Source organism: Rhipicephalus microplus, chromosome 6 (genome assembly GCF_043290135.1).
Source record: "Rhipicephalus microplus isolate Deutch F79 chromosome 6, USDA_Rmic, whole genome shotgun sequence".
NCBI lineage: Eukaryota > Metazoa > Arthropoda > Arachnida > Ixodida > Ixodidae > Rhipicephalus > Rhipicephalus microplus.
Genome location: NC_134705.1, coordinates 60,883,412 through 60,898,277, shown reverse-complemented (window position 1 = coordinate 60,898,277; position 14,866 = coordinate 60,883,412). Strand labels below are relative to the sequence as shown.

Sequence of the window (14,866 nt, the reverse complement as noted above, 5' to 3'; positions counted from 1 at the left end):
ACGATCTCAGAAGAGAAGTCGCTGCCGCGGTGGCTGCAACTCCGTCACTGTCCCACTACCACGACGTCTCATCAATTAGTATCATTGCACATAGTTCACATCAATGTCATGGTTTTAATGCTTCTATGTTTTCAGCCGCGTTAGCGCGAGGAATTCTAAGGCCTTTTTACTCCACGCATCATAACATTCATTGTTCATATCTCTAGTCTATCGAAATGGCGCTCCTTCACCATCGATTTGCCCTTGAGCCATTGAAAACCACTCATTAACATCATTGGTTAACTTTCATGTATGTGTGTTTGTGCTTCTTTTTTATTAGAAACTTTAGCTCCAAGTCAACTACATCGCTGTGTATTCCTCCCTTGGTTCCAATCACTGTTAGCACTGCACAATGAAGAAGATAAAAAAATGCCCCCAGCAAACTCAACAACACACCATTTAAATGTTTGCTAACATTTCTCAAACAGACGAGGAATGTCCACTAGTCTGTAGCATGGCTGAAGGCCTCCCTTTATTTTTGACTCGCTGCCAACACAAATATGCAACTGTGTGAGATTATGCTGCCTTGATTCACTCAAGGACAAGAACGCACCTGTCTGTGGCACCCCTGATGTGCACATTTCCTCACATTCCACGCCCGTCTTTCCTTGCTTCACCTGCAAAAGGTGGCATTAATGGGCTAGTTGCTGTTGCTTATCATGATGTGAGTAACAGAATGTACAGCATTCGATACAAACAGCACTGACAGAGTGAAAATGCAAAGTTCATGGTATCATTCTCAACCTGTTTATGCTGTGCTCACTGTTCTTTGCTCCCTCCTCCACGTTGCTGGCAATATCAACTTGCCAAAGAAGGAGTTAAGGGGGGGGAGGGGGCTTGCTCGGAATATTATGCTATTTTATTCATGAAAGCTGAGACCGGAGAAAAGTAGAATAAAGAAAGAGAGCAAACACAAGCACTGGTCTCACTCTCTCCCGACAAATATTGACATCCACTTAGTGCGCACTAATGTCCCTAAAGTAGATATACTAAATGATAATATCACCATAACGTGCTGGGGAATACACCATTATTAGGTGATTGCCAAAGAAGTATCAGTGCACACAACGATTCAAAAGTATGCGCATTAAATATAGAATGTCTTAGCAGCATCATTTTCTTGCTCTGGTTTGCAGACACACGTTGCAGCACTATGAAAACATTTGGACCCTCTTCACTCAGTAGCACCAACTTGTTAAAGAGTCACAAAAATTTTTTAAGAACTTGCAGAAAATAATGTGTTCCACATAGGTACAAACTGTTATGATCATCATAAAAATCCAAGGGAAACAAATGTATGCCATTTTCGCTTGCACGCCCTTTCGTTGAAGGAAAGATGCCTTTAAATTGGGAAGCTACCGGAAACTGACAATGCAAGAACAGTGCCACCGAATCTTCCCTGCACCTGCAGCAAAAGGGGATGTATGTCTTCAAACAGAATCACCTCTCAGAAGCGATGCGTACGACCTGAAAAGATTTCCTTGCTTCCCAAGTTGACATTGAACCAGCGAAGAGCGCAGTCAGTGGTGGCGCGAGTCTCACGTAGGCAGCGAGCATGGAGTGCCCCGGGCAGGGAATTGAGTCGGTTGCAACACTAAGCATCCTCGTCGTCTACCAAACCTGGCGAGACCATCAGCAGCGACCTGCCGACTCCCCTACGAATGCCGAAATCTGGCATGGTCTGTACGGTACATTTCAATTGTGATTGTCTTGTTACCACGTTATTTTGTTGATCCCAGCTGTAAACATTGTCTTTGTGTGCACGGCGTCCCACAAGAAGCTCAGCAGTGAGAGCAGGACCTTTCTCGTAAATTTTCTTAGTGGGCCTTCTATTTTTCGTCTTGTTGAGTTATTTCATTAACATACCATGCTTTCTCTGCGAGGAAGAAGATAGCCTCATACAGAAGTTCATCGTCATCAGATTGCTCGCTCAGACAGTTTGCTCCCTGGCAATGGCTTACCTGCTGTTGCTGCAGCCGTTGAGATCCCTGCCCACCTTTACAATAAACCACCACTACAATTGGTTGTACGGAACAGGCTACTCCACACGCACAACAACAGGTGAACAGGATTTCGAACACGCTACTCAACAATCGACCACATTCATACTATCAATCAGGTAATAGAGAAATGCTCAAAATATAACCAACCACTATACATAGCCTTCACAGATTATGAGAAGGCGTTTGATTCAGTAGAAATATCAGCCGTCATGCAGACACTACGGAATCAGGGCGTTGATAAAGTATATATAAACATCCTGGAAGAAATCTACAGGGGATCAACTGCTACCATAGTGCTTCATAAAGAAAGCAACAGAATACCAATCAAGAAGGGTGTAAAGCAAGGGGACACAATCTCCCCAATGCTATTTAGCGCGTGCTTGTAGGAGGTTTTCAGAAGCCTAGAATGAGAACAGTTAGGATAAGAGTTAATGGAGAGTACCTTAGTAACCTGCGCTTCGCCGATGACATTGCATTGCTGAGTAACTCAGGAGACGAATTTTAACTCATGATTATGGAGTTAGACAAAGAGAGCAGATGGGTGGATCTTAAAATTAATCTGGAGAAAAGGAAAGTAATGTACAACAACTTAAGAAAAGAGCAGCACTTCGAGATAGGTAATAGTGCACTTCAAGTTGTAAAAGACTATGTCTACTTAGGGCAGGTAATAACCGTGGAGCCGAACCACGAGATTCAAGTAACTAGCAGAATAAGAATGGGGTGGAGCACATTTGGCAAGCCCTTTCAAGTTATTACAGGTAGATTGCCACTATCCCTGAAGAAGAAGGTATATAACAGCTGTATCTTGCCGGTACTTAGCTACGGAGCAGAAACCTGGAGACTTACACAGAGGGTTCATCTTAAATTGAGGACGACACAGCGAGCAGTGGAAAAAAATGGTAGGTGTAACCTCAAGAGACAAGAAGAGAGCAGAGTGGATTAGGGAACAAATGGGGGTTAAGGAAAATATAGTTGAAATTAAGAAGAGGCAATTGACATGGACCAGGCATGTAGCGCATAGACAGGATAACTGCTGGTCATTAAGGGTAACTAACTTGATTCCCAGAGAAGGCAAGTGGGTTAGGGGTTAGAGGGGCAGATGAGATTAAGAAGTTTGCGGGTATAAATTGGCAGCGGGAAACACAGGACCGGGTTAACTGGCGGAACATGGGAGAAGCCTTTGTCCTGCAGTGGACGTAGTCAGGCTGATAATGATGATGACAATTGATGAAGTTGCTGGGTAGCAAAAATCTGAAACTTAGTAGCTGGAAACTGAAGCCAGCCTAAGCAATGCTGGATGAGGTACCAACCAAACCCCAGCTATAACCCGCTGTCCTGGTGCCTACATTGGTCTACCTTGACCTACTGCTTCAACGTGACCGAACAAATCTTCAGCGGTACAGAAGAGGCGGTGAAGGCTGGCTCACTCAATACGAACTGGTCAGTGTGATCAACAGCAGGGACTATGTCGCGAAGCTCAATTACGTGTCATTTTATTTCAGTTGTGTCACCAGCGTGAGGCATCAATACCACCTTCATGACTTTCCAGCATGGGCTCCTTTCAAAACGCACGTGACTGAAATACTCTGGCACATCCCTGTTCCCAAGCTTCGAGCAAAGAAACGTTTGTGTGGTCGTGCGCAGCAGAATGGTGAGACATTCAGGACTTACAAATAAGATGCTATCGTCTTATGCAACCGCGTTGACATCGCAATGGCTGATGCCGATAAGATCAGGAATAGTTTGAAAGGCATTGAAGATGACGCCTTTCAGTGGCTGCAGCCAAAGAAACCATCCAGAGTGTCTAAACAGGTCCGTCTCTGCCAAAGGTTGAATGATCTGCACAGACAACGCGCAGCCACCCCCGCCAATCTCATCCACAGGTGGCTTCAATGCCAAAGTTGGCTGTTGCTCCCGATAACTCATACCTGCTGCTACAGATGAAGAATTTCGTTCGCAAAGAGGTTGCTCTCCAGCTTTTGCTGATGCAACTTGTTCATGGACAGTTGAGTTCTCCGCTGGCGTCCACTGTCCGAGCAAGTCAGCCGATGGCAATGCACTTCTGTATGTGCCTATGTTCTTCCTCAGATCTGCATTTGCCCTTGTAGTGTTCTTTTAAAGCATAGTTTGTTTTCTTGCTGTTATTTTTTTAATCGTGTGTATTTCTTGTATTTGTCCTCTTGTATTTGTCCTCTGTTGATTTCTGTGGAGATCCCTTATTGCCCTTGTTCTAATTAAATGATATTTCTTGTTCTTAGTCAAATCTTCGTTTCTGATCAATGATTGTGTAGGTCATCCTGAAGATCACTGCATGTGCTATCTGGCATGGTTCACTGGCAAGAAGAATCTTAATTGCACCACTTTAAGACATTGGAGGAAAACATGAAGCATTTAGTGTGCCGATACTAACAACAAATGCACTGAATGCACTTTTCTTCTTGTTCACGTTTTACCTTCTGTAGAGGGCCCCGTAATAGTCTAGTGGCTAAGGCACTCCACTGCTGACCCGCAGGTTGCGGGATTGAATCACACCTGCGGGGGCTGCATTTTTGATGGAGGCGAAAATGCTGTAGACTTGTGTGCTCATATTTGGGTGCACGTTATAAAACCCCAGAAGTCAAAATTTCCAGAGCCCTCCACTACGTCATCTCTCATAATCATGCGGTTGTATTGTAACGTAAAACCCCCCATATCCATCAATCAAGACATTTCAGACGTTGCAAGCCCAAGCATAACATGGAAGCCTGCGAGTCTGCTGCAACGCCGCTGCTATATCGACGGTGCTTCACTTGATCTGTGTAACACCAGGCAAATACTTTCTTTTATTGTAGGTGTTCAACGTCCCAAAACGGCCATATGATTATGAGAGGCGCTGTAGTCGAGGGCTTCGAAAATTTGGAGCACCCGGGGTTCTTTATTATGTACCTAAATCTAAGCAAATTGGCTTCAAGCATTTTCGCCTCCATCGAAAATATGGCCGCCAGGAACGGCATTCTATCCTGCGACCTGCGGTTCAGCAGCCGAGTGCCTTATCGAATAGACCACCTTCGCGGGTCACCAGGAAAAGTGCCACGTGAAATCCAATTTATTGACAACTGGAAGAAAGTGTAACGGTTGTTGTGCAACCTGAGCTGACAAGCAATGTGCGAAAATAATTACAGAGAAAGCGTATGAAAAACGAGAATATTTTCTTACAACTCAACAAGGTGGGCTTCACTGTACATAAATGCGCCTAAATCTGTCTTCCAAGGTCATTTTAGCATGGCTCACTGCTAACAAAGCAACGCATGAAAGAATAAAAACTGAATAACCATTACAGAAATCACCCAACATTTATTTACAACACAATCAGCACATCTGATTTAACATTTCAGTTTTAGACAATATACGCAGATTATCAGTTGTTAGTTTTCATTTCTTCATCACACTTGGAAGGCGGTAACGTAGTGTTTTAAATCCATAGTTTGTGCGAGGACAAGGTACGTGCCACAACTCCGTACACCGAGTAACGCGACTGGCAGGATTTCGTTGCAAGGTGGCCAAGGTGCGTAAAAAGATACTTTCTCTTCGTATCTCTGATTTAAAAGCTCACAGAAGCTGGTATTCGTAATAACAGGTAATTTTTAAAATTCCAATATTTTTCAAATATTGAAGCAGTGTGTGCGTTATAGGATACACCTGCAATGCACCGCAAGGCATTTTTTTGTAACGCGACCAGGTTCGTTAGAGATGCTTTAGAGCCTGTAGACCAGACCAGATGACAATAGTGTAAATGTGAAGAAAAAAGACCCTGTACACTAATATTTTTGTTTCACAAGTAGTATGTTCTGGCATCGACGCAACACACTTAGAGCTTTACAATGTTTGTGACTAATGTGTTCTGCATGGTAATTCCATGCCATGTGTTCGTGAAAATGGACACCGAGAGTTTTAACTGTTTGACAAAGTTTAATTTCAACGTTATTAGGTATTAGTTTGTGAGACGTTTCAAAAGACCTTGCTTTCGCACGGAATCGTACAGCCTTGCTTTTAGAGCAATTAATGTGTATAGAATTTGCCACAGTCCAGGCATATATTTTATTTAGTATTTAATTAGCAGAAACAATGAGGTCATCAGCCGTTTCCCCAGAAAAAAATATACTCGTATCATCCGCGTAGATTACATATTCTACAGAGCTGTCAATACGTACAATATCGTTGATAAAAATATTAAATAAAAGGGATCCCAAAATGCTACCTTGAGGTACGCCATTCTTCACGTTCATGGATGATGATAGCTCTCGATTGATTGACACACATTGTTTCCTATCAGATAAGTAGCTTCTTGTTAAAGCTAAATCGGTACCACGAACTCCATAATAGTGAAGTTTTTCTAGCAAAATATCATGGCCTATTCTATCGAAAGCTTTCCAGAAATCTAGAAATATTCCTAGGGTAAGTTTTTCGCTTCTATATTTCTTATAATCAATTCCTTGTGGTATAGTAAGGCACTTTCGGTTGAGAGACCAGACTGGAAACCGGACTATGACGGCGTAATAATGTTGTGTTTATTAAAGAAATTTGATAACCGAATGAAAATAAGATTTTCACACCCCTTAGAGAAAACTGGTAAAATCAAATTGGTCTATAGTTTCCTAAATTCCTTTTGTCCCCACCCTTATATATAACCGTTACTTTAGCGTTTTTCCTTCTCTGAGGAAACAGCCCAGTGGTGAACACGAGATTTTAAATATGTACTAAGCAGGCGCATATGAGATCTAAAATGTATATTATAGGTTCTAACTTTAAGCCATCTATGTCCTCGCTTTTACTCAATTTGAAATGCTGAAAAACGCTGATGACCTCTTGCGCATCTGTAGGATTAGCAAACACAAAAATATTTAAAGCAGGAGGCAAATAACCTGATAAAGCACAATTATGACTACTGTCAACTAGTGAGGTAAAGTACTGGTTAAATTTGTTTGCTAGTACTGCGCCCTTGTATATTTTATTTTCGATCACCAGCTCACTAATATCATTAGACACTTATTTGGGAGATATAAAAGCATCAAGTTTGTTCCATAATTGCTTAGAATCGGTGACACCGTCAAACATCTTGTATTGATATTCGCGTTTAGCTTGTTTCTGTAGTTTAGTGAGTTTATTTCTGTATACTTTAAAAGCTTTAAATTTATCCGGGTCTCGCTTTATCAGAAACTTTTGATACAACCAATTTTTTTCTTTTATCATATTGAGTATTGCGGAAGAAATCCAAGGTTTGCGCACCCGTTTTGGTCTCTTTAAAGCTTTGTAAGTAAAATGTTCTTATACACAGAACATAGAGTATCAATAAAACAATCATAAGCAAGATCAGCAGAAGAACTAGATAGAACGTTGTTCCAATTGAGAGTTCTAATTTCCTTTGTAAAAGAAGATAGCGTTCGCGGATTAATTTGTTGAAAGTGAATGGCAGGAAGGATTTGACTCCTTACACTGGTGATGTTTTCTATGACTAGATATATGGGCAAATGATCACTTAGCGGGGCACGCAGGAAGCCTGCCTGTAACGTACTGTTTGTGCTACTTGTGATAAACAAGTCTAATAGAGTAGAAGTGGTATCAGTAATTAGTGTTGGAATGGTAATTACGTTTGCTAAGAAAAAAGAAGTAAGAAGGTCTGAAAGTCTCATCTGTTTATGTGTGTCGCTCAACATATCTATGTTAAGATCACCTCCGAGCACTAGTTTGTAATTAAATTGGTTTACAATGAAAAATAGGTTTTCTAAATATTTAATAAATGAATCAAAATTTCCACTTGGTGGCCTGTAAATTGCAACACAAATGCAGTTGTGATACTGTAAAGTTAACGCCTCAAGGTCATCGGTGCACAGAGACAGATCTTCACGATACTCATACGTTATTTCAGCTTTGACATACAAGCATACAGCACCAACAATTCTCAAGTTTCTATTTTGGTACACAACATTATAACCGTCAATACAAAACACGTCTATTTCACTATGGTACCAAGTTTCAGTCATCATAATAACGGAAAAGAAAAAATTGAACTCATCAAGCAACAAAAGAAAGTTTTCTTCTTTCGAACGAGCTGACTGCACTATAATGTGAAGGAATGTCATGGGCTGCCTATGACGGCCATTTATATATGAGTTCGATTCAGAAATGCTGGAATACACTGCCATTGTTTACAGCAGAAATATAAGTCCACTATTAAGCTAGACTAGTTTAGCCACATCCGACTTAGAAATTACATTTAAAACAGGTGTCCTGTCTGCTTTCCGCATGAAGATCCCGCCCTGTGATGCCCATACATATTTCCATTCTCTTTCACGCCTTGCTTGCCGCGCCTTACTGAGCAGAAGCTTCATTTCCATGCACAGGCGTTCATTTATATATACAGGGTTACTGTTGTGAAAACCAAGACGAGTGCTATCTAGTTTAATCTTTTTTGCTGCGGACAACATCTTGTCTCGCGCCATTCTGGTGAAGAATCTGACGACCACTATTGATTTCTTTTTATCTTTCGATAGTACATTGTGCGCGACGTCAATGTCGTTATTTGTGACATCAGCTCCTAAGCAGTTGGCGGTGTTTGCGACAGTTTTCTCCAAGTTTTCTTTTTCGATTAGCGGATGACTTTGGATTTCAATTTTCATATTTCGGCTGTATTGCTTCAGCTCGACAATTTCCCGTCTAGCTTCTTTCAGGTCCCTCCGCAGTTCTTCGTTTTCCTTACGACACTGCGCACTCTCAGCCTTTACCACGTGAATCTCCTTCCGAAAAGCTTCCACGTCAGTCCTAAAGAGCTCAAAGCTCTCATTCATGAAAGCAATGAATGATGCTATTAGGCTGCTATTTGATGCTATTAGGCTGCCTCTCAGCAAGGGTCGCCGCAATATTGTCCATGTCGCCCGAATTTTTATCCCCCATGGTTTCAAGCACTTCAAGTAAAAATTGCACGAATATGCTCCTGTGCACAGAAAGCAAGAGGCAAAGTTTGAAGATTCAAAAGAAAAACACTGTTGTGACTACAATGCCCAATAAAACTTCAGAAGCAGCAGCAGCGAAGAAACTAGGTGCATATAATGTTCAATACGAAAGTTAACGTACCTGCAAAGAGTGCAGACCTTAGGTTAGCGTGCGTCCTTTCGCCGTCGCCGCTGCTGCCTGAGTGAAGCCAGTTGCAAAGAGACAGTGCCCCAGCACAAACTTGATAACAGCTTGAAACTGCAGCAGGCTGAGGTAGATGGCGGTTTCGGTAGCGCTGTCCAGGTCCTGGTAATGGTAAAGCCACAGCAACACAATTGTATAAATGGTGTGGCACTCAGCTCTGGCGGCAGAAGACGACTCCGAATGGGATGGCTTACACTTTTTTTGACGATATGCCGGTATCTGCAAAGAGTGCAGACAGTAGGTTACCGTGCGTCGTTTCGCCATCGCCGCTGCTACCTGAGTGAAGCCAGTTGCAAAGAGACAACGCCCACAGGACAAACTTGATAACAGCTTGAAACTGCAACAGGCTGAGGTAGATGGCGGTTTCAGTAGCGCTGTCCGGGTCAATTTTCTTGACAATATGCTGGTATCTGCAAAGAGTGCAGACAGTAGGTTAGCGTGCGTCCTTTCACCGTCGCCGCTGCTGCCTGAATCTACAAGGCAGATATAGAATTCTGGACTTGAAGGGAGCACACCCTTGTCCGCCACATCAGTTGGGCTTCCAAAGAGGTTGAAAGAGGAAGAGAGACTGCGGAAATATCATCCTTGCCATTCATCTGTAAGGTGTTGTCATTCTTGATAAGACTACGACATACCTCCCCACAAGCACTTCATGAACCTAGCAAAAAGATACGAGGTCCCTGCGAAGAAACTTTAATAGTGAATGTCACATTACAATGGCCTTGACTCAATTAAAATGTCCTAGGGGGCTATCCAACAAGAAGCTCAGTGCATGCAAACATTTATCGAAACATCACTTATATTTTGAAACTATCCTATACATATATGCATCTAAGTTGCATGTATGGAAAGTTCATGCCACCTGTAACACTAATGGTGTGGAATAACAGATTATAGCTCAATTCTTGTGCAGAATGTAAAGTTTGGAGTAGATATTTGTGTATCGAGCATATGTGGATAAGAGAAACTATTTCATTTTTCATCTCCTTGCAGGTTCCGCATGCATTTCATGCTATGTACTATGTGAGGAGCATAATGTGGCAGTTATTGCCGCAGAGGCAGTAAACCTACCACCAACTAGTGCCATTAAACGCTCTGAGCAGAAGTGGTGTCACAAGAGCAGGGAAGCGGGAGCTTTGTAGGCTTGTACTAATACTGATTTTCTTTGTTCTAAGCGACTTCCAACTGAACAGCCCTCAGGGTCGAATATTTTCAACTGAACTCAAATAGTTACCAGTTGCGTAAAGAACAAGATTGAACAGTTCAAGTTCTAAGCAAATAGCCTTTATTTCCGAAGTGATAATATTGTTATAGAGATAAAGTAAAGGAAGAGGAAGAACTCAAGCAGCTGATAGGCGCGAGGGTGCCAATCAGCCATTGGTACTCTTGCCTGTGGAATTTCCTCTGTAAACGCATTTTGTACAAAAGTCTCTAACTCCATAACATATTGGTGAGAGGTGCTGGGTAACCATCAGGCAACAGAGCTCCGCAGCGGACGTTGCATCAGTTTTCCAGCCATGGACACTACTGAGCTCTCCGTGTCAACGTCAGTGTCTCCCACGAACAAGGCGTCACAACCATACGTTTTCACGCCACTTAAGGATCCCTGTACATTGGTTATCCATGTTCGAACGAGTGAGTGTGCTGAACAGATGGGATCCCACACTTCAGTTGGCTAATGTGCTGTTTTACTTGAGAGGCACGGCCAAGGTGGGGTATGAAAACAACAAAGAGGAACTCACAAACTGGGACCAATGCAAAGAAAAGATGCGAGAGGTGTTTCGCAAAACCGCGAGTCGCATGATCGCCGCCAAAAATGAATCGGCCTGCCGTGCCCATCTCCCACGGAATCCTACCTTGCATACATTCAAGACGTGCTGGCCCACTGCCGAAAAGCCGAAAGCGACATGACAGAAGGTGACAAGGTCGGGCATGTCCTGAAAGGTATTGCCGACGACGTGTTCAATCTGCTGATGTGCAAGGGCTGTTCCACCGATGATGCGACAATCAAAGAGTGTCGTCAGTTTGAGCAAATGAAAAGTCACTGCATTGTGCCAATGTTCACCCAACTTCCAAACACCGTTGCAACATCGACTTGCGAGGGCCAGTTCGCAACACAACGTCTGTCGCCGCCAGAAGACCTGACACGCATTGTTCGGCGCAAACTGGAAGCAATGGCACCTTCGGCATTCTATTCGCGCAGTACCGACATTACTCCTGTTATTGTTCCTCTTGTTCAAGCCATCGTGTACCAGGAGCTTGAAAACATCGGAGTGCATTCCGTGTGCCATGTCACCGCACCCAGAGTCAGCGAACGCCCTATCGCGATGCCCTCCTCCGACCGACGGTCTTCTTCACGTACTCGCAACCCTGCTAAGTGGCGAACTGCAGATGACCGCCCTATATGTTTCAACTGCCACCGCGTCGGACATATTGCTTGTTACTGCCACAACACATGGTCCTCGGCACCTCGCGCAACGAACAATATGACCCATTTCGACGGTACCGCCCGCACGTTTTCACCTGCCCAAGAGTTCAATGTCGACCATTCTCGGAACACTTGGTATAGCCGCTCGCCTTCACCACGTGGGCACCAGTCTCGTTCGCCGCAAATACGTCGCCCAACGTCCCGTTCACCGCAGCCACGGTGCTTCTTGTTCCCCATGGCTTCTGGCCGCATTGTCCCGGAAAACTGAAAAGTGCACCTCCAGAGGTGGTGCTGCATTAACGACTTCCACAGCAAATTCTCTCACCGTTGCCACCACACAAAATGTAATAGACGTTGAAGCAGACGGTGTATTTGTACAAGCACTTGTAGACACGCGCGCAAGCATTTCAGTCATGAGTTCAAGCCTAAGCACACGATAAAGTTATGACACCAGCAGCCGCACAACTGCTCCGTGTGGCCGATGGCGGCACGCCTATGGTTTTTGGTCTGTGCACTGCCCGCTTAAGTATAAAGGACCACACTACTTCTGTAATTTTAGCCGTGATTGACCACTGCCCTTCTGATGTTATCCGAGGCCTGGACTTTTTGTCGAATCATTCTGCTCTTATCGATTGTGCTACCAGCGTCCTTCAGTTAGAGCTGCCTCAGATAGTCACTGAACCCCAAACTGCCCCGCCGCGCCTGTGCTCTCTTCAGCATGTATGACTGGCGCCTCAGGCAGCCACTTACGTCGTTTTGACCGTACAGCCACAGGCTCCCGATGGTCAATATGTCCTCCTTCCTCTGGCCAGCGCCCTTTTGAGCTGCAACATCGCCATTCCCCATACGCTTGTGACTGTAACTGACACCTGTACCTCGCTCCCACTTCTCAATTTTAGCTTGTGCCCTGAAGTGCTTCCTCATGGCGTGTTCTTGGCCAGCGTATCTAATGCTGACGAATTCGAAATTATGGCTCTCACAACCGAGATGGGTTTACTTCAGTGTTCTGTAGCTAACAGCATCTATTCTCTGCTAAGTCGTTTTTTGAAGATGATTGCACCCTACCTCAATCCTGCGCAAGCCAACGACATCCATGGCCTTCTCGCGTCGTACACCAACATTTTTTTATTTCTACGACAGACATCTAGGGCAAACATCCACCATTCAGCACCGTACAGAACTCTGGTGACGCCAGTACGATTCGCCGACGCCCCTATCGTGTCTCCCACACTGAGCGCCGAGTTATCCAAGCGGAAGTTGAAAAATTGCGGAACAAAGGTGTCATAGAATTATCAAGTAGTCCTTGGGCCTCCCCTGTCGTCCTCGTGAAGAAAAAGAACGGTACCTGGCGCTTCTACGATGACTATCGCCTCCTCAACAAGAATGCGAAAAGACGTATACCCACTACCACGCATCGATGACGCGTTGGACTGCCTGCCTGGTGCTACATATTTCTCATCTATTGATCTTCGGTCCGGCTACTGGCAGATTTCTGTCGATGATATGGACCGCGAGAAGACAGCCTTCATTACACCAGAAGGTTTATACCAGTTTAAGGTCATGCCTTTTGGACTATGTAACGCCCCTGCCACATTCGATCGAATGATGGACCTTCTCCTGCGTGGTTATAACTGGTCTTGTCTTTGTTACCTAGATGATGTGATAGTCTTTTCATCTACCATTTATAGCCACCTGACCTGTCTTGCTGCAATTCTCGCAGTCTTCAGAACAACAGCTGGGCTACAACTCAATTCCAAGAAATGTCAATTTGGCCGCTATCAGATTGCCATTCTGGGCCTTCTTGTAAACGCCGACGACGTCCAAACAGATCCCAAAAAGATCCGCGCTGTCCGCAGCTTTCTGGTGCCCCGTTATACATCAGATGTCCGGAGCTTCATGAGCTTATGTTCGTACTTTTGTCGTTTCTTGAAAACCTTCGCCGACCTTGCCAGGCCACTCAGAGATTTGCTGAAGAAAGATACCACATGGGGCCAGAGCAGGCTCAATCGTTCACCGCTCTCATCGGCTACTTAACTACGTCCCCCATACTTGCCCACTTTAATCCTTCTGTTGCCACAGAAGTACGCACCGACGCCAGTGGCCACGGTATCGGCACATTTCTCGCTCAGCGACACCACGGCAGACAGTGCGTGATATCTTACGTTAGTCGCCTGTTTTTTTCCTCCTGAGTGAAATCGTTTCATCACCGAGAGAGAGTTTTTAGCTTTAGTTTGAGCCGTCGCCAAGTTCCAGCCTTATTTATATGGTCGCATATTCTCCGTCGTTACAGACCACCACGCCCTCTACTGGCTGACTTCTCTGAAGGATCCAACTGGACGTCTGGGTCGCTGGGCTCTGAGGCTCCAGAAACTTTCGTTAAGCATCAGCTACAAATCTGGCCATTTGTAGGACGAATCTGACCGCTCTTTCTTGTCCAAAGTTGTCGACGACCTCCTTCGATCGTGTGCCGCAGCGCATAAGCTCTCTAACACCTACCACCCACAAACTAATGGCCTAACTTAACGCTTCAACCGCATGTTCACAGAGATGCTTTCGATGTACGCCTCCGAAGATCATCGTGACTGGGACACCACGTTGGCCTATGTGACTTTCGCATATAATTCCTCTCGACATGACACCACGGTATTGTCACCTTTTTATCTTTTGCATGGTTGCGACCCCATATTGCCATTTGAAACCACCTTCCATCTGCTTCCGAGTACGCTCTAGAAGACATTGATCGGGCTCACATGGCTCGTCAAGTCGCTTAGTCTCGTCTCACCAGGTAACATGATATTAAAAAGTCCACTACGACCACTGGCATCGCAACATAAACTTTGCCTCAGGTGACCGCGTGCTTCTCTGGTCACCGAGTTGGCGTGTAGGTCTCTCCGAAAAACTTTTGTCCCGACACGCGGGACCCTACCTAGTCTTACGTCAAGTTAGTGACGTCAACTACGAGATAGCGCCATTGCACTCCAATACATAGAGTTCGTCACTTGTCGACATTGTCCATGTTTGCGCATGAAACCTTACTTCTCTCGCACTTCTCCAGACTCGCGCCGAGACGGTGCTTTAACGCCCGGGGGTCCTGTCATAGAGACGAAGTAAGGGAAAAGGAAGAGCTCAAGCAGCTGATAGGCGCGCGAGGGTGCCAATCAGCCATTGTGACTCTTGCTTGTGGGTTTTCCTCTGTAAACGCATTTTGTACAGAAGTCTCTAA

The 14,866-nt window shown here is 44.6% G+C and overlaps 1 pseudogene; it reads left to right on the top strand.

Annotated features, from left to right (window-relative positions):
* Positions 1-8,881, top strand: part of LOC119186468 (uncharacterized) — a 42,410-nt pseudogene extending 33,529 nt beyond the window's left edge.
* The last annotated feature ends 5,985 nt before the right edge of the window (positions 8,882-14,866 follow it).